General features: G+C 46.9%; 1 protein-coding gene across 1 annotated transcript in view; it reads left to right on the forward strand.

The window, feature by feature from the left end:
* The first annotated feature begins 4,143 nt into the window (after window positions 1-4,143).
* The window catches only part of LOC309351816 (uncharacterized protein), a 151,986-nt gene continuing 133,368 nt past the window's right edge, over window positions 4,144-22,761 (forward strand). The window contains exons 1-4 of the mRNA XM_081879828.1: window positions 4,144-4,395; window positions 4,684-4,713; window positions 4,820-4,958; window positions 5,982-6,073. The gene's annotated coding sequence lies outside the window, so the exon portion shown is untranslated. The remainder of the gene's footprint in view (window positions 4,396-4,683; window positions 4,714-4,819; window positions 4,959-5,981; window positions 6,074-22,761) is intronic.

Genomic DNA, 22,761 nt, shown 5'->3' on the forward strand with positions numbered 1-22,761 from the left:
GAAAGAGCTTCAGTCAGAGTGGTCACCTCAATATACATCAACGGACTCACACTGGGGAGAAACCATTTAAATGCCTGGAGTGCGGAAAGAGCTTTAGTGAAAATGGAAACCTTAGAACACATCAGCGGATTCACACAGGGGAGAAACCATATAAATGTATGGAGTGTGGAAAGAGCTTCGATTTCAATGCAAACCTTAGAAGACATCAACGGACTCACACATCGGTGAAACCATATAAATGTATGGAGTGCGGAAAGAGCTTCAATCGGAATGAAGAACTTAAATTACACCAGCGGATTCACACAGGGGGGAAACCATATTGAGTGTGGAAAGAGCTTCAGTCAGGGTGGACACCTCAATACGCATCAACGGACTCACACAGGGGAGAAACCATTTAAATGCATGGAGTGCGGAAAGAGCTTCAGGCAGAATGGACACCTTAGAAAACATCAGCAGACACACAGGGGAGAAATTGTTTAAATGTATGGCGGATGGTAGGAGCTGCAGTCAGCGTGGAATGCTTGATTTATGTCAACAAATTCACACAAAAGATAAGCCATTTAAATATCAGGAAAGTTGAGAGTTTCAATCCTAGTGGAAGTCCTACATCAGCAGACTCACGGACAGGAAGAACTTTAGCAGTGAAACCCTTCAAACCATCAACAAACTCAAAGAGGAGAAGCAGTTTAAATGAAAAGATTGCAAAAAGTGATTTATTTACAATGGAGTGTTTAAGGAACATCCAGGGACTTTCCCATGGAAGAACCCATTTAGATGTATGGAGTGCGGGATGTTTTCCTTTCTGTGTCCACTCTTTCTTCTCAGCAATGAACTCAGCAGGAAATCAGTCTTAAACACGCGATGTGTATTTGAAGTTCTTGTGTTTATATGTAAAACTGAACAGCAATGAAATATTGAAGGCAATGTCAAACAATGTGAGTATAATCTAATAGGTAAAGTACCTTTTGATAGAGAGGATGAATCTGGTTTGCTGGTGGTGATTGAAGATTAGATATTGATATCTGGTCCAATACCGGTTTCTAGAGCACATTTGAAGAACAGCTGATATGGCAATACACCGCGAATTACAGTGTGTGTTTCTGGGATGTGCCTGCAAGCAGCGGCAGAAAGCTTTGCTTCGTGAAGTCCCTGCAGATGCCGAGTTCCTGACTTCCCTCCCAGACGACAGGAAGCGAAACACACACATCCTTAGATATCCTGCATGCTGTATTTTTTTACTTCTGAAACTGGATTTGCTCTCAGGAGCTAAGTTTTGTGCCTCACTGGGGACCCAGTGAGAACTGTATGCTTTGAAAGCTCAGTAAACTATTACTGAAGAAGTCCTGCTGCCTCTGGGTGTGTTTTTGACCTCAGTGTGGGAATTGCTCTACATGTGGCCCCTTGTGAGATAAGATGGCGCCCGGCACACTTCTGCTGTGCCGATGGACGTCTGTGCCAATAGAAAAAACGAGCTCCCTTAGCTCTCTTAGCAGAGTGCTTAGCAGAGTTTTGCAGCGGCAAAAAGTGTTTCCTTGTGTGTGGATAATAAATCAGACTGAATGCAGGTTTCTTGCTAATCTCCAACAGCCTTTAATGAGAAGAAAAACATCATAAATCAGCCCGGCGAGAGAGCAGACATTCTTTCGTCTCACAGCCAAAAACGAAAGGAAACTCACACACAAAGTAAGATTCCCGTATGTGAACTTAACCACGCCTCAGAATGTGAGAGGTCACACAGAACTGTTTAACCCTGTAAGTTCTGATTCTCCTCACAGCCCCTACCCTGCTGCTACTTGGCTCATGCCCTGGAGTTGCTCTACTCAAGCATGCAAGACGGTTTTTGCACCAAACTCTGTCACACCCCCCCCCACCGCATGATCTCCAAACATTGCTTCTTCACCAGAACTTCATCCCTGCCTCCTAAGCATTCTGAAGAAAACTTGAAATACTGTAAGTTAATGGGTGATTTCCCCGCAAGCCTAATTGCAAGAGGGGAGTGGAGGGACTGCAGGTACCAGGGAAGTCTCCTGATAGGCCCATCTTCACTCTTGAACCTCATGGGGCAACCCCAGAGCTCCTGCTTATTCTGGGGTTTGGGGAATACAGTACTTTTCCATAGTCCTAGAAGTTTTTATTCAATCATGCTACTCGGGAGTTTTCCTGCCAGAGGACGACAGTTCATATTACCATCACACTGATTTTACTGCTGTGGCTGCTTTTGCTGTCATGCGGGGGGTGGGGGGGGGAGCGCCAGCTGGGGAAGAAGGTGTCCACAAGGCTCAGAACCCAGGGACTGGTGGTGGGATGGCGATGAGCAGATAGAGGGAGAAAGGGGAGCAGACCAGGAGGGGAGGTGTTGCAAGCTGAGGAGGAAACAGGGTTTGGTGAGCAGGAAGAGGCTGGGGCAGAGAGGAGTTCAGACTCAGAGGGAGGAGAGGAGGGGGCCAGGAGACCCTGTCGCGACAGTCTTTTCTTCAATAAAGACCAAGCCTAAAGGCTGCTGATTTGCTTCAAAGTTGCTCTGGTTGGTGTCTTGATTTTGTCCAAGGGAGCCCTCGGATTTTCTGGTAACAGGACAAAGAGGTAAAGGGGCAGCGGGGGGCGGAGAGGGGGGTAAGGACCCAGAGACCCCCGCCAGCTCCCCCAGGCACGTTCCATGGGGCCAGGATCCCAGCACTCTGGGTGCAGGGGGTGCCAAGGGCGGAGGTAGGAGGGGGCACCCCCGGGGCAAGGAAGTGACCCCTTCAAGGCGACCAGAGAGGGATCCCTGGAAAGTGGGGGTCCTGTCCCCCCACCCCTTCCTTCCTGCAATCTCCATCCTCCTTCCACCCCATAACCCCCTGCCCTGTCCAGATGCAGTGCTTCTGCCCAGTCCAACCATTGGTCCCCTGGACAGGAGAGGAAATCCCCAGAGGAAGAGGGGAGGGGAGAGGCCTTCTCAGAAGCGGCTCTTGGTTTCCGCAATCCCACCCAGGAAGCAGCCAGAAACCTTTCCCTCTCTCTCAGGCTTCCATCTTTAAGTGCCTTTTCCACTGAGGATGAGGATAATGTACACCTGTCATCAGAAACAGGGGTGCAGAGTTCATGGAATGGCTCTCAGGGCTGATACAGAAGTTGCACCTCAAAAGCATTTCTGTTCCTCTTATTCTTTGTAGGCAATGTCAGAGTGACTGATAAGCTGAGATACAATCCTTCAGCATCCGATGACAGCGACTGCATGAATCTTCCCAGTCAAAGGACCCATTTTCATGATAGACAGTGCCTGTGGCTGGAGGCTCTACACACAGGGTGTGCCTGTACAGGCCAAAGACTGCCAGTATTAGCACAGGTGAGGTGTGTGACCTTCCCAAATTTATAGACTGTATGTGAATGAGAGTTTGTGGGTGGGATTATCGTTTACGGCAACCCTGTGATTTTCTCCACCCATAACATTTCGTAAGCTAATATTGCAGTACGAATTCCAAAATAACTACAAAAAACCACATGATAATAATAATAGTACAGTGGTACGTCAGGTTAAGAACTGAATTCGTTCTGGAGGTCCGTTCTTAACCTGAAACTGTTCTTAACCTGTGGTACCACTTTAGCTAATGGGGCCTCCTGCTGCCGCCATGCGATTTCTGTTCTCATCCTGAAGCAAAGTTATTAACAAAAGGTACTATTTCTGGGTTAGCAGAGTCTGTAACCTGAAGCGCCTGTAACCTGAGGTACCACTGTAGAAGTTATAGTATTACTGTTTTCCCCCAGCCGCTCTGGGCAGCTTACAGTACATATAGGTAAAGGTAAAGGGACCCCTGACCATTAGGTCCAGTCGTAGCCGACTCTGGGGTTGCGGCGCTCATCTCGCTTTATTGGCCGAGGGAGCCGGCATACAGCTTCCGGGTGATGTGGCCAGCATGACTAAGCCGCTTCTGGCGAACCAGAGCAGCGCACGGAAACGCCGTTTACCTTCCCGCCAGAGCAGTACCTATTTATCTACTTGCACTTTGACGTGCTTTCGAACTGCTGCTAGGTTGGCAGGAGCTGGGACCGAGGAACGGGAGCTCACCCCGTCGCGGGGGTTCGAACCGCCAACCTTCTGATCAGGAAATTCTGGGCTCCCACAACGACACCAGCGTCCCTACAGCGTCCCTACATATACAAGACAGTAAAACATCAAACATTAAAAACCTCCTGATACAGCTGTCTTCTAAATGTCAGATGGTTGCCTGTTTCCTTGCCCTCTGAAGGGAGGGCATTCCATGGGGCAGGAGGCCCTCTGCCTGGTTCCCTGGAACTTCACTTCTAACAGCAAGGGAACCAGCAGAAGACCCTCGGAGGCGGACCTCCCTGTCCGGACTGAGCTATGGGGGTGAAGATGCTCCTTCAGGTCCACAGGGCCGAGGCTGTTTATGGGTTTAGGTTGCAGATCTTGCTCCTCCATAATGATCGATGTATAGTTAGCAGAGTAGGAGAAAACACAGAGGCAGCAAAATATTCAGCTGAGAAATTTACTACTGAAGACAGATAAGCATAACAGGATCCCAAAAATAGCAAAAACTTAATTTACAGTAAAACCCTGACTTAGCATACCAAAACAGCACTCAAGTAAGAAACAGACAAACAGAGAAGAGTAATATCAGAATATGAAGTGGGGGCAGGTGGATTTCAATACTATAATTTATATATAATTCAAGGTCAGAGTAACCCTGGGACTAGATAACAAGCCTCCAGGTGGACGTGCCCCACCTGCCCTTCACGTTCCTCCTCTTCCGCACAGGCAGAATCTGCCTTCTGGACTGTGGGATTCACGGTTGTTCTCCTCCTCTCCATCCACCAGGGCTTGACTTCAGGTGCAGCAGAATTCCCCAGCCCCACAAGGATTTGAGACCCATCAGCTTTCCTCACCTGGTTTAGCCGGCCGGTGGAAGCCGTTGCTGGAACCCCTGTTGCATGCTGACAGCTTCTGGAAGCCACAGGTGAGAGCCGAGTGCAGGGTGGGGACCAAGGGTGGGAAAATGACCCCAGGAGGTGCAGGACATGTCCCCCACCAAAGGAACTACTGCTCCCCAAATTAAAAATTTAAAAAATAGTCCAGTAGCACCTTAGAGACCAACTATGATTCTTCTAGGTATAAGCTTTTGTGTGCATGCACACTTCTTCAGATACACTGAGACAGATGTCACCAGACCCTTGTATATCATGGGAGGGTGGGTTGGGGTTTTTCTCAGAAGGGTACTCCTACTACCATCTCCTACTACCCTTCACTATAGGAAGAAGTGTGCATGCACACGAAAGCTTATAACTAGAACAAACTTAGTTGGTCCCTAAGGTGCTGTTGTTGTTGTTGTTGTTGCAGTGTTGTTGTTGTTGTTTAGTCGTTTAGTCGTGTCCGACTCTTCGTGACTCCATGGACCAGAGCACGCCAGGCACTTCTGTCTTCCACTGCCTCCCGCAGTTTGGTCAGACTCATGTTTGTAGCTTCGAAGACACTATCCAACCATCTCGTCCTCTGTCGTCCCCTTCTCCTTGTGCCCTCCATCTTTCCCAACATCAGGGTCTTTTCCAGGGAGTCTTCTCTTCTCCTGAGGTGGCCAAAGTATTGGAGCCTCAGCTTCACGATCTGTCCTTCCAGTGAGCACTCAGGGCTGATTTCCTTAAGAATGGATACGTTTGATCTTCTTGCAGTCCATGGGACTCTCAAGAGTCTCCTCCAGCACCATAATTCAAAAGCATCAATTCTTCGGCGATCTGCCTTCTTTATGGTCCAGCTCTCACTTCCATGCATCACTACTGGGAAAACCACAGCTTTTACTATACGGACCTTTGTTGGCAAGGTGATGTCTCTACTTTTTAAGATGCTGTCTAGGTTTGTCATTGCTTTCCTTCCAAGAAGCAGGCGTCTCTTAATTTCGTGGCTGCTGTCACCATCTGCAGTGATCATGGAGCCCAAGAAGGTAAAATCTCTCACTGCCTCCATTTCTTCTCCTTCTATTTGCCAGGAGGTGATGGGACCAGTGGCCATGATCTTCGTTTTTTTGATGTTGAGCTTCAGACCATATTTTGAGCTCTCCTCTTTCACCCTCAATAAAAGGTTCTTTAATTCCTCCTCACTTTCAGCCATCAATGTTGTGTCATTTGCGTATCTGAGGTTGTTGATATTTCTTCCGGCAATCTTAATTCCGGCTTCGGATTCATCCAGCCCAGCCTTTCGCATGTAGGGCCGGGCGCCCTTGAGGTCATCGCCTTGAACCCTCTGAAGGCTTCTGGGAAGGGGGTTGACAAATATGCCCCCCTTCCGTATCAACCTTAATTTTTTTATTACAGGATTCATCCATTCTAGCCTTTCGCATGATGAATTCTGCATCTACGTTAAATAAGCAGGGAGACAATTTAAAGCCTTGTCATACTCCTATCTCAATTTTGAACAAATCAGTTATTCCATATCCAGTTCTAACTGTAGCTTCTTGTCCCACATAGAGATTTCTCAGGAGACAGATGAGGTGATCAGGCACTCCCATTTCTTTAAGAGCTTGCCATAGTTTGCTGTGGTCGACACAGTCAAAGGCTTTTGCATAGTCAATGAAGCAGAAGTAGATGTATTTCTGGAACTCTCTAGCTTTCTCCATAATCCAGCGCATGTTTGCAATTTGGTCTCTGGTTCCTCTGCCTCTTCTAAATCCAGCTTGCACTTCTGGGAGTTCTCGGTCCACATACTGCTTGAGCCTTCCTTGTAGAATTTTAAGCATAACCTTGCTAGCATGTGAAATGAGTGCAATTGTGCAGTAGTTGGCGCATTCTTTGGCACTGCCCTTCTTTGGGATTGGGATGTAGACTGATCTTCTCCAATCCTCTGGCCACTGCTGAGTTTTCCAAACTTGCTGGCATATTGAGTGTAGCACCTTAACAGCATCATCTTTTAAAATTTTAAATAGTTCAGCTGGAATATCATCACTTCCACTGGCCTTGTTATTAGCAGTGCTTTCTAAGGCCCATTTGACTTCACTCTCCAGGATGTCTGGCTCAAGGTCAGCAACCCCACTACCTGGGGTGTACGAGACATCCATATCTTTCTGGTATAATTCCTCTGTGTATTCTTGCCACCTCTTCTTGATGTCTTCTGCTTTTGTTAGGTCCTTACCACTTTTGTCCTTTATTATGGTAATCTTTGAACGAAATGTTCCTTTCATATCTCCAATTTTCTTGAACAGATCTCTGGTTCTTCCCATTCTGTTGTTTTCCTCTATTTCTTTGCACTGCTCATTTAAGAAGGCCTTCTTATCTCTCCTTGCTATTTTTTGGAAATCTGCATTCAATTTCCTGTATCTTTCTCTATCTCCCTCGCATTTTGCTTGCCTTCTCTCCCCCGCTATTTGTAAGGCCTCGTTGGACAGCCACTTTGCTTTCTTGCATTTCCTTTTCATTGGGATGGTTTTCGTTGCTGCCTCCTGTATAATGTTACGAGCCTCCATCCATAGTTCTTCAGGCATCCTGTCCACCAAATCTAAATCCTTAAACCTGTTCCTCACTTTCACTGTGTATTCATAAGGGATTTGACTTAGATTGTATCTTACCGGCCCAGTGGTTTTTCCTACTTTCTTCAGTTTAAGCTTGAATTTTGCTATAAGAAGCTGATGATCTGAGCCATAGTCAGCTCCAGGTCTTGTTTTTGCTGACTGTATAGAGCTTCTCCATCTTTGGCTACAGAGAATATAATCAATCTGATTTCGATGCTGCCCATCTGGTGATGTCCACGTGTAGAGTCGTCTCTTGTGTTGTTGGAAAAGCGTGTTTGTGATGACCAGCTTATTCTCTTGACAGAACTCTATTAGCCTTTGCCCTGCTTCATTTTGCTCTCCAAGGCCAAACTTGCCAGTTGTTCCTTTTGGTTCCCTACTTTAGCATTCCATTTTTTTTTTTTATAATATTTATTAAAGATTTTCAAATATAACAGAAAAAGAAAAACATCCAAATTTAAAACCTTATTTTCATTGGCATCTTTCCAGGACTTCCCCTCCCCTCCCCCTCTTATATTCCAATTCTTTCAAATAAATTCAACAAATTCTTACCCCAAGTTTTAAAATTATTATCATTGACCCAATTTAAAAATATTTTCCCATCCCCTAAAATCGACCTGTTCCCTTCCACGAGTTCCCCTCTTTAGTATGCAATACAGATTAGAATAAAAAAATAGAAAAAAGAATAAAATGTAATTTAACACCCTTTGGATTCCAAATTTCCCTCCCCCCTTTCCTGGTTGCGTTCCCAATGTCCATCAATGTCTACTGTCATCCTGGAGCTCCCACATCTAAGCCATAGTCCTTCACCAGTCCGCTTTGCCGTCTTTTTAATAGTTTTTGCCGTCTTTTGGTCATCTTTAGTTTCGAATGTCCAATCTTGGAAGGAGTCTGTCTCAAAAAGGTCCATTTTTTCCATCCAGATCTTTGTATTTAAGAGTAAAAACTCCAATTTTATTTCTTTAGACCTTTCAAATCTGGATGTCCCAAATGTTCCCACTTCCAACTTTGTCCAGTTCTTGTTATTCTTGTTGTTCTTGTTGATCTCTCTCCTCCTTTTTTTTCCCTGCTCTCCTGCACAAATGTTCTAATTCCAAAAGCTTCTAATTCCTCTGCAGAGGCTTTGTTATTCAGGAACAAAACATTACGTCAAGTCCCTTCCATTCTTCAGTAGATAAATCTATTGTCTCCTTTAGTATATAGACCTCTGTAGACAAAATAGTGTTCCATTTCTGCAGTTTCCCAGGAGATAAAAAGTCCTATTCAAATTCCATGCCAGCAATACTTGTAGTGTCCCACAGCTCCTCTAGAGGGATTATAGTAACTCAGTTTCCTTCCAGTTCACACCCAACAGTCAAAGTAACTTATTATTCCTTGTTTTAAACAATTTATATCCAATTTGTAACAAATGTAACCAGCAAAGTCCTCGTAACAAAGTTCTCTTTTTGTTCTTCCGCTTTGACAGCTCCTTTGACAGCTGTCAAAACCTCTATTTCTCCTCTCCCGGCGCTCTCACGGATCGCTCCCGGGGCTTCCGGGGGGGGGGGTTGCATTTTAATTCACATTCCACTTTTCTCCTCCAGCCCAGTCTTATAATTTTCCATCGCGAAATTAATGACTTTATCAAAATAAGGTTGCACTCGATCTTAGTTGTCAAATCCTTTGCTTTAACTCCTCTACAACAGGGGGGAGGCTGACTTCCTTTTTGCACCTCCCCCGCTCGCGCCGAATTTTTTTTTAAAAAAAAATTCCCCTTTTTAATCCAAGTTCCAATTACTCACGGGTTATTCTTTTAAGTCCAAATTTTCAATGGAAGAAGTCAGTGCTCTCCGTCGAATGGCATGCGGCTTCGCTCGGCAGGGGAAGCGGAGGACTCATAGCACACACCCCCCATCATCCGCTCCGTAGCCTTTAAAAAGGCTCCTTCGCGGGTCGGGGGGCGCAAACGGTGCACGCCGAGTCACCATGCCCATGGGTTTCAGCACCCATGGTTTTTGAGGGTCCCCGCGTCGCCGGCGCGGTAGAACCCAGCCCCTGCCGAGCAGGCTCCCTCCGGAGCGCGGAGGGAGTCCGCCATTCGGCGATGGCGCCAACCCGGAAGTTATCTAGCATTCCAATCCCCTATAATGAGAAGAACATCCTTCTTTGGTGTCACTTCTATAAGGTGTTGTAAGTCTTCATAGAATTGGTCAATTTCAGTTTCTTCAGCACCAGTAGTTGGTGCATAAACTTGGATTACTGTTATGTTAAAAGGTCTGCCTTGGATTCGTATCGAGATCATTCTATCATTTTTGAGATTGCAACCCAGTCCTGCTTTCGCAACTCTTTTGTTGACTATGAGGGCCACTCCATTTCTTTTGCGGGTTTCTTGCCCACAGTAGGAGATATGATGGTCATCCGAACTGAATTCGCCCATTCCCGTCCATTTTAGCTCACTGATGCCCAGGATGTCAATATTTATTCTTGCCATCTCATTTTTGACCACATCCAACTTACCCAGGTTCATGGTTCTTACATTCCAGGTTCCTATGCAATATTTTTCTTTACAGCATTGGACTTTCCTTTCGCTTCCAGGCATATCCGCAACTGAACGTCCTTTCGGCTTTAGCCCAGCCGCTTCATCAGCTCTGGATCTACTTGTACTTGTCCTCCGCTCTTCCCCAGTAGCATGTTGGACGCCTTCCGACCTGAGGGGCTCATCTTCCAGCGTCATAACTTTTATATGCCTGTTGTCTTTGTCCATGGAGTTTTCTTGGCAGGGATACTGGAGTGGCTTGCCGGTTCCTCCTCCAGGTGGATCACGTTTGGTCAAAACTCTCCACTATGACCTGTTCATCTTGGGTGCCCTGCTCGGCATAGTTCATAGCTTCTCTGAGTTCTTCAAGCCCCTTCGCCACGGCAAGGCAGTGATCCATGAAGGGGGTTGTTGTAGTACTTTTCCATATTCCCAGAAGTTATTATTCAATCCTGCTGCAAGGGAGTTTTCCTACCAGAGGACCAGAGTGTATATTACTATCATACTGATTTTACTGCAATGGCTGTTTTTGCTGTCATGGACTGGCTGGATGGGGGGGGTGAGGCACCAGCTGGGGAACCCCCAAGGGAAGAAGGCACAAAGCCTGGGGCTGGTGGTGGGATGGCAATGAGCAGAAAGAGGGAGAAAATGGAGCAGAATGGGAGGGGAGGTGTTGCAAGCTGAGGAGGAAACAGGGTTTGGTGAGCAGGAAGAGGCTGGGGCAGAGAGCAGTTCAGGCTCAGAGAAAGGAGAGGAGGGGGCCAGGAGACCCAGAGGAGGCTGGCTGGTGAAGCATCCAGGGAGACTCCCCTTCCTGCTGCGACCAGCTTTCCTTTCCCCTGGTCTCCTAGAGCACACAGAGAAACCCAGTTCAGACCCCATGATTCTGCACATGATATTAAGAGGGTGTTTCCCTGCCCCCCAACATGCATCACTTAAATCTTGTTGACAATGAACTGTATTTTCAGCCCAATCACCCCGTTTGGAGAGCTCTTTTTGGAGCTCCTTGCAATCTCTCTTTCTTTGAACAACCCTGGACAATTTACTGCCACCAGCAAACTTTGCCCCCTCCCTGCTCACTCCTAACTCTAGATCCTTTATGAACAAGTTGAAAAGCCACGGGTCCCAATACTGATCTTGAGGGGACTCCACTTTCTGCTTCTCTCCATTCATAGGAGTCTCCGTTTATTACTACGTGTTCCTCCCTCCTCCCATCCTTCTGTGCTGTGGAGGAAACCCTGTGGAAGATTTATGGAGTGAATTTCGCTTCCCTACACAGCCAACACTGCTCAGCATTCAGGGAAATGGAAGAGGAAAGCTGGCCACAATCCAAGAGACTGAGGTCAGCAGAAAGGAAAACAAAGCCTACTCCAAGGGAAGCCGCTTCAGCTTCCAGCCTGTCTGCTCCCACAATGGCTGAAGAAGAATTGCCCTTTGGGAATGGCGGAGCTGAATGGAAGCGGGCGAGGAAGCCCCACAATCGCTCCTGCTGGAGGAATAGGGGCACTGACCCCTATACTGAAAGGTGATGAGCTAGTCCTTTAGGGGCACTGTTACGCCATCAGGAACCAGAAGTCCCCCACACCTGCCTCCCTTGTCTGGATTCAACCTCAATCCCTTAGCTGCCATCCATCCTCCAACCACCTCCAGAAAGGCACACAGGGAATTCACTGCCTTCACTGGTTCCAATTTAAAAGAGAGGAAGAGATGGGAGGAGCCTGCCCATTGTCTTTTCCTTCACAAATCCTTTCTTAAGGGTACATTTAAGATATGAATAGGGTGTAAGGCTGTGACCTGGCACAGGAAGTAAATATTCATCATTGCAAAAGACTGGCCAGGCTCCCCAGGCAATCCAATCAAGTGACCATTAAACAGGTAACCTGGCAGACAGGAAGTAAACAATGTGAAAAAAGGTGTGGCTAATTGGTTTACGACCCCAATTAGACCCAGCTTACAGCGATCTCCGGGTCTGGCACGTTTCCCTCAAGCTGCGCCGATCCTTCGCTTCGCCACGACATGCAGAGTAAACACAGCGGAAAGCTGTTGCTTCTCGGTGTATAAGATCCAAACACACATAGACGTCTGTGTGTTTACATAACAGTCTTTATTACAGCAGTAAAATACAAAACGGCACTTCTCAGATTTCTCCTGGGCTGCTAGCAGCCATGGCTACCGTCTCCCTTGGAAGCAGAGACGGAACAGTGAGGAACAACTCCTCCCTCTTTCTGAGTCACGCGACAGGAATTGAGGGACGTCACACAGAACTCTTTAACCCTGTGAGTTCTGAAAACATTCACAAACAAACCACTCAGATTTCTGCTGTAAACCGCCCTTTCTGTGATGTAGGTATGATGTATCTGTTAGGATATTTCCGTTCCACCTTAAGAGGGAGCAGGCTGTGTGAGTCAGAGTCTGCATATTTCCTGTTCACAGGATGTTTATGTTTGCTATTGCTTTCGTTTTCTCTCTCTCGGTGCCTGAACACGCTAGCAGGCGGTCATGTTTTTCTTTGTTCTGACCAACGCTGAATAAACTTGTAAATATTTTTCAACATAAACAAAAAACAAACAAACATAACACGACTTCCCCATACCTCCCCTTCACTGCATCCTTGTTTTAAATTTTTTTAGCAATCCTTCATCCATTTTTATATTTAATTCTCTTTAAAATTTTCTTAAGCTTAAATTTTTGCAGCTGTAATTCTTTATATCAAATCCCTTGACATCTTAACATTCCGAAATTTTACAACAATTTTTAAGATAAATTTTAAATTTTTTCCAGTCCTCTTCCACTGTCTCTCTCCTCTGGTCACGAATTCTGCCGGTCATCTCTGCCAGTCCCATAAATTCAGTCACCTTGGTCTGCCATTCTTCCAGAGTAGGTAGTTCTTTAGTCTTCCAGTACTTTGCCAAAAGAATTCTTGCTGCTGTTGTTGCGTACATAAAAAATGTTCTATCTTTCTTTGGAATCATTTGGCCTACAATGCCCAAGAGAAAAGCCTCCGGTTTCTTTGCAAATGTCCACTTAAGGATTAATAAAAATTATTTTTTTTAAAAAAAAAGAAGAATAAACTTGTAAATAGGCTCTCCTGCTGTGCAACTTTCGCTGTGTGAATTCTGCTGATAGAGCGTGCATCAGCCCAGGAATGTGGCAATCTATTTCTGGCGCTCGTGCCGCTAATTGCTGATACTGTATCTACGGGAGATCGATGGACGTCCGGAGTCTGGAGTCGGCGTGGAAGCAGTGATGGCCTATGTACTCCCAACAGTATCAGGGGTGGGGGTGGTCTTGGGTTACACCTCTTCTGTGGTGTATGCAAAATGTATGGAGGGATGGTCTTGAGCTCCAGGGCAGGGCATTTAAAATGTCTATATAAGGCCTTGTGCGCCATTGTTCTGGGTTCCCCCTCCCTCCTGCGTGTGGTGAGTGAGGACCCTGTTGCAACAGATCAATAAAGATCAGGCTTACTAGCTGCTTTGCTTCTCAGTATTCTCTGGTTGGCCTCTGTTATTTTCTCCTACCATTAGGGAACCTATGTAAAGACTCTATATGGGCTCTTGGATACGCCATAAGAGAAAAAAGGCATATTTTTTGTTTACAAGACTTGCTTGGAACATTTATTTTATATATATTAGACCTTAAAATTCTTACAACAATTGCATATGGTTGCATGAACTTTTAAGACCTCTCCCCATTTCCCACAATACATTTTTTCACAGCATCATCCATACATCACAAATGTGTCACAAAGTAGGAGTGTTTCGAATTTAGAAACATGAGCCTGTCCCCCCCCCCGTCACAACCCCAGTTTCCCACACCTTTTAACAACCCTCTTCCCCAAAAAACCAGAATAGTTTTTACACATCCCCCCCAACTGCAAGGCTTTCCTCCGCTTCTCCTCTGAATGCATCAGGATTCAACCCACCATCCCGATGGATTTCTGCCTGAGGCATGTGCTGCCCTTGATCGCCTCCTGCCTCCTAAGGGATTATGGAGTCAGGGGGAGCCCTGGAGACCCCAATTCCAGAGGAGTCATTAGTCGTGGGAACCAAGGACATCTGTCAAACCGTTGAATGTTGGCGATTATCGGACGTTTCTACAGTTTTCTATATTGGATACTCGGAGGACACAGTCCGATTCATGGTATCCGCTTCTTGCTACAATTGTATAGGCTGCTTTTCTGAGCCTCTTTGCTGTTGTGCATGGAAGGTGCCTGTGTCCACGGTCCTTGTCCTGGCCTCAGTCAGAGGCTGTGGTGGGGACTTGGGGTTTGGGGGGAGTCGTATAACTGTCCCCCCCATCCTGGTCTGAAGAGCACCAATACCTAAAACACGGACGCACGGCTCGTGGCGTGGGGAGGGCGAGGGAAGGATTTTGCAATATAAACATTATAGCAGGGGGGGGGACCCCACTTTGTAATTGGATTGCCAGGATCAGCCCGTCCCCCGCTCTCCTGATCCACAGATGGAAGAGTTGAGGAGGGAAACCTCCCCCCCCCCCAATTCATCCCCTCCCCTCCCGGCACATCGTTCTCTCACCTGAAGTGTATCTGTGTGTATCTGAAGAAGTGTGCATGCACACGAAAGCTCATACCAAGAACTGACTTAGTTGGTCTTTAAGGTGCTACTGGAAGGAATTTGTTTTGTTTTGACTATGGCAGACCAACACGGCTACCTATCTGTAACTGCCTCCTAAGGGATTATGGAGTCAGGGGGAGCTCTGGAGACCCCAATTCCAGAGGAGTCATTAGCCGTGGGAACCAAGGAAATCGATCAAACCGTTGAATTTTGGTGATTATTTGACGTTTCTACAGTTTTCTATATTGGATACTCGGAGGACACAGTCCGATTCATGGTATCCGCTTCTTGCTACAATTGCATAGGCTGCTTCTCTGAGCCTCTTTGCTGTTGTGCATGGAAGGTGCCTGTGTCAACGGTCCTTGTCCTGGCCTCAGTCAGAGGCTGTGGTGGGGACTTGGGGTTTGGGGGGAGTCGTATAACTGTCCCCCCCATCCTGGTCTGAAGAGCACCAATACCTAAAACACGGACGCACGGCTCGTGGCGTGGGGTGGGCGAGGGAAGGATTTTGCAATGTAAACTTTGGGGGGACACACCCCACATTATAATTGGATTTCCAGGATCAGCCCATCCCCCACTGTCCTAATATACAGGAGGAAGAGGGGAGGAGAAAAACCTTCCTCCCCGCCCCGCTTAATTCTTTCCCTCCCCTCCCGGCACATCCTTCCCTCACCCCGCTCCCACAACCCCAAATCCCCTCCCCAATATGTTGCTCCTCCTCCTCGCCATCCGACCTCTGTTCCGGGAATGGGGGGGGGTGAGCCCCCCTCCCAAACTGCCTGTTTCTCCCGGAAGTGGAGCTTCTGTGCCGGATTGCTACTCCGATTGTAGCTCTAGGGTAGCGGTCTTTCCGAAAGGGGAGGAGGGGCGGCAGAAATATACTCCCCCCCCCCATGGATGCTGCAGGAAAGGAAAGGAGATTCGCGAGTGAGGACAAAGAGGTAAAGGGGTCGCGGGGGGAGGCGAGAGAAGGATCCAAAGACCCCCTCCAGCTCCCCAGAGCGCCTTTCGCGGGCCCCATAGGCATGGGCTGGATCCCTGCACGCCTGCTGCGAAGGGGGCTTTCCTTGGCCCCTTAGGCGCCCTGGCGGGGATGGACATGGGGCGCCCACCCTTGCCCCGTTTTCCCCACGCAGGGATCCCTGGGGCTCTGTGGGGTGCGCATGGAAAAGGCAGGCCATGAAAGGGTTAACGGCAGCGAGGGAAGCCTGGATAGATACCCCGTGTGCCTCGAGTTGGGGGGCGGTCCTCTGGATGGAGAGATGGGGCGCGCAGGGCGAGGGGTGAGCCCCGCCAAGGCGGCCTCTGGGTGCAAGGAGACTCAGGGAAAGAGGGAGGGGGTCGAGGAAGTCGGGGGGAGCATCCCTGGGGCGGGAAGGGCAGCATTGGCGTGGGGGGGGGGAGGGAGAAAGGAAGACCAGTCTGTAGGGAGAAGTCTCCATCAAGGCAGACGCGGGGATTCTCCAGAGAGGCCGCCTTGCCTTCTCCCTCCCGCCCAGGAATCGGCCTCCCTTCAAGGCGAGCAGAGAGGGATCCCTGGAAAGTGGGGGGTCCAGTCCCCCCACCCCTCCCTTACTGCAAGCTCCATGCTCTTCCCACCCCATAAACACCTGCCCTGTCCAGACGCAGCGGTTCAAATCCCGAGAGGAAGAGGGGAGGGGAGAGCCCTTTTCAGAAGCCATTCTCTGTTTTAGCAATCCCACCAGGAAGCAGCCAGAAACCTTTTACTCTCTCTCAGGCTTCCATCTTTATTGTCTTTTCCACTGCCTGCTTCATTGAGGATGAGGAAAATGTACACCTGTCATCAGAAACAGGGGTGCAGAGTCCATGGAATGGCTCTCAGGATGGATATAGACATTGCACCTCAAAAGCATTTCTGTTCCTCTTATTCTTTGTAGGCAGTTACAGATAGGTAGCCGTGTTGGTCTGCCATAGTCAAAACAAAACAAATTCCTTCCAGTAGCACCTTAAAGACCAACTAAGTCAGTTCTTGGTATGAGCTTTCGTGTGCATGCACACTTCTTCAGATACACTGAAACAGAAGTTTCCAGACCCTTCTATATAGTGAGAAGGTGGGGAGGGGTATTACTCAGAAGGGTGGTGGGAATGGGTGATTGGCAGATAGCTGTGATGAGCCTGTTGACGACTCTTAACGACTGCAATAGGTCTTACAGGAAAAAGCAAGGGGTGAAAAGGTGAAAAATGGCTTTGTCATGTATAATGAGATAAGAATCCAAGGTCTTTGTTCAGACCAGGTTTCTCCATGGTTTTAAGTTTGGTGATAAGTTGTAATTCAGCAGCTTCTCTTTCCAGTCTATTTCTGAAATTCCTTTGTAGTAAAACAGCTACTTTGAGATCTTGTATAGAATGTCCTGGGAGATTGAAGTGTTCTCCTACTGGTTTCTCTGTCTTGTGATTCCTGATGTCCGATTTATGTCCGTTTATTCTTTGGCGTAAGGTCTGGCCTGTTTGTCCAATATAGAGAGCTGAAGGACACTGTTGGCATTTGATGGCATACACAATGTTAGACGATGAGCAATTAAATAGTCCCGAGATGGTATGTGTGATGTTGTTGGGGCCAGTAATGGTGTTGTCCGGGTGTATGTGGCAGCAAAGTTGGCATCTGGGTTTATTGCAGGCTCTGGTGCCAGTGTCCGTGTTAGGTCTGGTTGTAGTATTATTGTGGGTTAGGAGTTGTTTAAGACTGGGTGGCTGTCTGTAGGCAATGAAAGGTCTTCCTCCCAGAGCTTGAGAAAGAGAACTGTCATTGTCCAGGAGAGGTTGTAGATCTCTGATGATGCTCTGTACAGTACAGCTGTACCTTCAGCTGCCTTCAGCTGTCACCTAAATGTCAGATAGTTGCCCATTTCCTTGCCCTCTGCCTGCTTCCCTGTAACTTCGCTTCTCACGGGTTGTGTGTGTGTGGGGGGGGGGTGAAACACCAGAAGACCATCGAAGGAGGACCTCAGTGTACAGACTGAGCGATGGGCGTGGAGACACTCCTTCAGGTCTACAGAGAGTGAGGCTGTAGGGCTTTAGGTCAATGATCTTGCTCCTCCACAATGATCTCCACAGCAAGTCCGACATACAATTAGCAGAGTAGGAAAGAAAGCTCAGAGACAGCAAAAAATTCCTTCAGCAAATAAATTTGTGACTGAAGGCATAACAGGAATCTATGCCTGCAAAATGCAACCATGGTAATTTAAAGGTCAGCACCAACAATGTGAATTGTGCTCAGAAATGTATTGGGAGTCAGTTAAGATCCTTTCAGACTGGTGTTATGTTGTCTCAATGGCTGCTCCCATTCTGTTGTCTAGCTGTCACATTCTGGATTAGTTGCAGTTTACGAGTCACCTCTAAAGGTAGCCTCATGTAGCGCATGGCAGTAGTTCAAGCGGGAGATCACCAGAGCATGCACCACTCTGGGGAGACAGTCTCCAGGCATGGAGGGTCTCAACCAGCATACCAGATGGAGCTGGCAGACAAATGCCCTGGACACAAAATTGAGCTGCGCCTCCATGGACAGCTGTGAGTCCTAAATGACCCCCAGGTTGTGAACCTGGTCCTTTTGGGGCACAGTTACCTCCATCAGGTCTAGGGAGTCTTCCACATCTGCCTGCCCCCTTTCCCCCTGGGACAGTATTTCTGTCTTGTCAAGATTCAACCTCAGTCTGTTAGCCGCCATCTATCCTCCAAGTGCCTCCAGACACTCACAGAGGACCTTCCCGGGTTCCAATTTAAAAGAGAGGAAGAGCTGGGTATCATCCACATACTGGGGAACACGCAGCCCAAACCCGCTGATGATCTCTCCCAGTGACTTCCTATAGATATTAAAAAGCATGGGGGAGAGGACTTTCCCCTTCGTCTCTAGCCCATTGGAAAATATCAAGCAGTGCAACCAGGGATGTTTCAGTCCCATGATGAGGCCTGAATCGCAATCAGAAGGATAATGGTGGCAGAAGCTTTCCTGGTCCTGCCCCTCCAAAAGCTCCAGGCCCAAGACTTTCATTAGCTTTCAAGGGGCCATCGGAGTTGCTGGAAGGAGGTGTGCAAGACACCACCCAACCGTCTTAGAGAGCCCATTCTGGATTTGTGTAGGTTTTCCCCCATAGCCTTCTCTTCTCCTGAAGATAACTCACAAGGCAGCTTCCAGAAGCCAAAGGTGATAGCTGAGTGCAGGCTGGGGACCAATGGTGGATAAATTACCCTATAAGGTGCATGACATTTCCCCCACCAAAGGTACTACCGCTCCCCTAACACCCCATGACATCGTATGGTTATGATATTTAAGACAGAACAGGAATAAATTCATGTCCCCAGAAATAACAGAACTTCAGGACATTAGGGAATCAATACTACATTTCCAAGTTACTACATATTCCACTAAGTACAGTTTATCTATTTTCCTTGAATATCCTGCTTTTCAGCGTCATTTTAGGATAGTCCTGCGTCAGAAGAGGGGAAACGAGATCAGACAGCACATCACTCTTTAAAGAATCATGCTGCTTTATGAACATTAATTGAGGGTTATGAAAGTTGCGCATGAATTACTATCATTTGACATGGCAACTTCATTTCCTAAAATTTGGGAACATGGGTAGGAGGTGAGGGAATGTAGGAGACGTTGAAATAGGAGAAGGTGGTAATGGAGCTTGATGTGTTCTCTTTCCCTTTCTTCTCTTCCTTGAAACCCAACAGGATTCCCTTTCCTCCCACTCTGAAGAAGGGGATGGAGAAGACAGTCAAAACTCCAGGGAATGGTGCACCTTTCATTTCATTAGGAATAGAAATTAAAATGTGGAATATGCTTCATTGAATGAGCACAGATAGTTCACATCAACGACCTCCAACAGGGAAGATAGCATTTTTTAAAAAATGAATATTTATTAAAGTTTTACAAAGTCATAAATACAAAATTAGACAATAAAGCAAAAAGAAAAAAGGAAAACAAAAATACAAAATACAAAACACAAGAAAAACAGAAAAAACAAAAAAAGTTAAGAACAATTCCATTTTTTAAATCTTTAGACTCATTAGCTTGTTTCTTTGACCTCACACCTCCCCTTTTTGTATTCCCATTTACATAATCAAAACAGCAAATCCTTACCCTCTTTCCTCCCAGAGCTTGAGAAAGAGAACTGTCATTGTCCAGGAGAGGTTGTAGGAGACGTTTTTCTTATAAATTTATAGTAAATCAACTGTACATCAGATTTACCGTATTTCCCCCTCTATAACACACAGATTTTTTCTCCTAAAAAGTAAGGGGAAATGTCCATGCGTGTTCTTGAGCGAATGTGTGGTCCCTGGAGCCGACTGGCCCGAGTGCATCTGGCTTTTGGATGGGGTCCGGCAGGCTTCCGCTGCGCCCCACTGGACTCCCGTGGATAGCTGTCCATCAGTTCCGTGTAGCAGAGTCGTCGCAGTGTTAGAAACTGTTGCAATGTGTGTGTAATAAATCAGACTGCACGCAAGCGTTCTTGCTTAACTCCAACAGTCTTTAATCGTGTTGAAAAACATCTTAAATCACCCCAGCGAGAGAGCGCAAATCTTGCTGCACGTCTTGCTGCAATGATCTGATGCAAAAACAGGGCTGCAATGGTGCAAAAACGTGGTTACAAAGCACGGATCCACATGGATCCTCAGGATTTTTGCATTGGGCTAACCCAAACTCACCGTCAAATCACATGTCTGTGGCCACAGCATGAAGCACAAAAATGATACATCCACTGTTTCATTCAGATATTTTTTTTCTTGTTTTCCTCCTCTAAAAACTATGTGCATGTTATGGTCAGGTGCGTGTTATCGAGCGAAAAATACGGTCCACCGGTCCACTTTTATTTTGCTCCATGAAGAAAGGACTATCAAACGGGATAGGTTTAATACAGGGTGGCCATAATCCCTTGAGCATACCAGCACATCCACAAGAGCCCTGCCCAGTTGTTATGCCAACCCCAATGGTCCCAGACATAAGACCTTCGAGGTAACAAAGAACTTGCATATAGGAGTGGATTCAACATGGACTGGAGCAAAGGACAATGATCAGCTCTTCCCTCTGGGGGCAAGAAACTGCAAACTTCCCTTTGTCCAAGGGAGCCCTCAGATTTTTTGTCCAAGGGAGCCCTCAGATTTCTTCATTAACACTGGACCTGCACTCCCAAAAGCTCCAGGCACAAGACTTTCATTAGCTTTGAAGGGGCCATCGGATACTTGGTGATCTTTTCTTCAAAAGACAAATATTCTGAATGCTTTTTATTTGATGTATGATATAAGCAGCACTTCTGTTTTACATATTCCACATTGGAGAGATTTTGATACACAGGTCTGAGTTCATCGCTCCCCCTGAAACTGCTGTGTTAGCAGTCCTGCCAGCCTGGACAGTGTGTTTGGGGGTTCAGGGCTGCCTAGACAACAAGCCCCCCATCTCAGCCTGGCTTATATGGTCTTAAGGAAAGCAGAGCAGTATGTTAAGCACCAGCTTGGCTGCAGGAGTGAGTGGAAGGAGGTGTGCAGGACACCATCCAACCATCTTAGAGAGTCCACTCTGGATTTGTGTAGGTTTTCCTCCATAGCTTTTTCTTCTCCTGAAGATAACTCAAGAGGAAGCGAAGGAGTGCACCAAAGTATTACGACTAGAGTTTTCCTTCTTGAGGAGCTCCCTTCTCCGGTTGACGAGCCCCATCTGCCCTTCCCTTTCCTCTGCAGAATGGGCAGAATCTGCCTTCTTGACTGTGGGATTCACTGTTGTTCTCATCCTCTCCATGCAACAGGGCCTTTCTTCACCTGCAGCAGAATTCCCCAACCCACCAAGAATTTGAGACCCATCAGCTATCCTCACCTGGTTTAGACAGCCAGTTGAAGCTGTTCCTGGGATTGTGGCCCCTATTCCATCCTGATAGCTTCTGGAAGAAACAGGTGAGAGCTGAGTGCAGGGTGGGGACCAATGGTGGATAAATTACCCCGTAAGGTGCATGACATTTCCCCCACCAAAGGTACTACCGCTCCCCTAACACCCCATGACATCGTATGATTATGATCTTTAAGACAGAACAGGAATAAATTCATGTCCCCAGAAATAACACAACTTCAGGCCATTAGTGAATCAATACTACATTTCCAAGGTACTACATATTCCACTAAGTACAGTTTATCATTTTCCCTTGAATATCCTGCTTTTCAGTGTCATTTTAGGATAGTCCTGCGTCAAAAGAGGGGCACGAGATCAGACAGCACATCGTTCTTTAAAAAATCAAGCTGCTTTATGAACATTGGTTGCGGATTAGGAAAGGTTGCTGATGCATTACTATCATTTGACATAATTGCAGATTCATTTCCTGAAAGTTGGGAACATGGGTAGGAGGTGAGGGAATGTAGGAGACGTTGAAATAGGAGAAGGTCTAATGGAGCTTGATGTGTTCTCTTTCCCTTTCTTCTCTTCCTTGAAATCAAAACAGGATTCCCTTTCTTCCCACGCTGAAGAAGGAGATGGAGAAGACAGTCAAAACTCCAGGGGATTGGGTACCTTCCCCCCCCTTAGGAATAGAAATTAAAATGTGTGAAATGCGGACTATGCATCATTGAATGAGCACACATAGTTCACATCAACGACCTCCAACAGGGGAGAAACCATTTAATGGTATGGAGTGTGGGAAACGTTTCGCTGATATTGGAAAACTTAGAACACATCAACGGACTCACACAGGGGAGAAACCATTTAAATGCCTGGAGTGCGGAAAGAGCTTTTCTGATAATGAACACCTTAGTACACATCAACGGGCTCACACAGGGGAGAAACCATATAAATGTATAGAGTGCGGAAAGAGCTTCAGTCAGAATGGACACCTTAAAGTACACCAGCGGATTCACACAGGGGAGAAACCATATAAATGTATAGAGTGCGGAAAGAGCTTTAGTATTAGTGGAAGCCTTAGAAGACATCAACGGACTCACTCAGGGGAGAAACCATATAAATGTATAGAGTGCGGAAAGGGCTTTAGTGATATTGGAAAACTTAGAACACACCAACGGACTCACTCAGGGGAGAAACCATTTAAATGCCTGGAGTGCGGAAAGTGCTTTAGTTATAATGGACACCTTAGAAGACATCAACGGACTCATAAAGGGGAGAAACCATATAAATGTATAGAGTGCGGAAAGAGTTTTAATGATAATGGAA

The sequence above is a fragment of the Podarcis erhardii genome (assembly GCF_964252035.2).
Source record: "Podarcis erhardii genome assembly, chromosome: 10".
Lineage (NCBI taxonomy): Eukaryota > Metazoa > Chordata > Lepidosauria > Squamata > Lacertidae > Podarcis > Podarcis erhardii.